The following is a 2075-nucleotide window of genomic DNA, read 5'->3' on the forward strand; positions in this document are numbered from 1 at the left end:
CGTGACTTTTGTACAGCGTTAAACCTCGGGTAACAAGTAGGATTGTTTCCATTCCAGTTTTTCACGTATTTTTGTGTTGTTTAATGCGTAATTAATTGTACTTGTAGGACTTTTTTGGTCGACGTGTCAACATCGTAGGATTCGCGCCCGTGTAAACAAAAACGAAATCTTCAGTTATATAAGTCCAATAAAAAAAATCTTGGGTCCGTGTAGTGTTTCACGTAAATGACTCAATGTTATTATCTTGCAGAATTATTGTGTACAGGTAAGTGTATGTTTTATTTGGATTTCTCGGGTTACGTTGTGTTTTCTCCATCATGATCATCGTTATGACTAAAAAAGTTTGAAAAGGTTCATATTGTTTTTTTAGTACTGCAAAACCAGTGTTAAACTGCGGGGTCTGTGTAACGTTTCACGCTAAATTTTACTCTGAGTGCCTGCTCGTCTGTTTCGGCTTGACAGTTGGTGCAGAGTCACGTGTTTGCCGGTATTGTTCCCTATCGGGCGTGCCATTGTTTCGTATACTTAACACTACTTCATTCGCATTTTCTCGCCGTGACTGCTTTGTCAGATATATTCATTTGTGATCGCACGATAGTGGAGTAAACACTAAACACGGTAGCGCATTGAACACGACGTTACCCTTTCTTTCCCTGGCCCTGGTCCCTCACCACTGGACACAAAACCTTGCCTTCCCCTTCTCCGTCACCTAAAAACCGACAGTTCACTCTCCCGCTACACGTTACGTAGGATTCTGTGAACCACTTCTCACGACAGTCAGGTCCTCAGGGCGTCGCTCACGCATGCAAATTCTTACTCAATGTATTTCTACATTTTCTGTATACTTACAGTCGTATCCATACGAACTAGGTTTTGTATGACTCGGGTGTGTCTAGCCGATGAGAAGACTTGCAATCCTCTTGACGACAAAAAAAACTGTAGTGAGGGTTTTGAAGGCGGACCGCAGGCAAATCACGCGACGGTACAGTTATTATAAGTCACATTATAAAGGGGAACAGGTACGTCGTCACCTGGTGCAAGGATTACGAGACCAACTATGGCAGGGGGGAGATCAACGTTGTCACTATCTCCCAGAGACCGTTTTGCGGGTAGTGGGGAGACACCCGTCTCGTTCAGGTAGTTTAGCTGGACCAGTTTTTAAAGAGAAAGTTGAAGCGTTCCTTTAGACCGTAGTGTAGGGCAGCTAAACACGCGCTCTACTGTGTTGGTTTAAAATGTGTCACTACCCGCTTTTTACAGGCCGCTGAATGTCTGGCCCAGCTGAATTTTGTAGTTATAAAATCTGGCCCAACTGAATGTGTAATTGAATAGCCGGTAGTGGATACCGCCAGAGAGAAGCTGGTTTTTTAACGAGTGCTAAGAGAACTGTTAACTCACTACTTGTGATGTAACTGTGCTTGTACAAGGAAACACATGCTGCATAAAAATGTACTTAATACTGTCCCATGTGTCTAAAAATCTCATTTATTCCACAGATGCATGTTTCCCCCCCGAAGCTCAGCAACAGCTTCAACAGAACTGACTGGCATAAACACCGGGTATAAAAGTCATTTCGGTGCTGAATGGCTGGTGGGGAAAGCTTGCTTGGTGGCTCAATATCTAAGCAGTATAATGTAAGCACTGCAGCAAGAGCATCATTTACTTCCTCACATAGCTCTTGTGCAAAATGGAAGCCCATCTGTGCTGCACCAGAGAGAGGCAAAACAAAGAGGGAAAAAAATCTATTTTAAGGCATCCCGCCTGTGTTTGACCTAAAACACCATATGACACAACAGCCTTCATCCTGGCTACTACTCTTTACATGAAAGCGAGCAGATAGCCCAGTGGAAGTCATTTGTTTAGTCTCTCCACCACAGGAACGTTTGCTGTAAAGTGTACATATGCACCTCGAGATTGTTCAATAATCCATAAAAGACTGCCCCCTCAGCTATAACAGCTATAAAAGGCTTAATAAAAGACGAGTGGGAAGCTGTTTCCATGTGATTACACAGAGACTGGATAATTAAACGTCCTCCATACCATGAGAAGTAAGGCTTATCATTTCCTTGTGGCAA

The sequence above is a fragment of the Notothenia coriiceps genome, unplaced genomic scaffold (assembly GCF_000735185.1).
Source record: "Notothenia coriiceps isolate Sejong01 unplaced genomic scaffold, NC01 NC01_scaffold00019757, whole genome shotgun sequence".
NCBI lineage: Eukaryota > Metazoa > Chordata > Actinopteri > Perciformes > Nototheniidae > Notothenia > Notothenia coriiceps.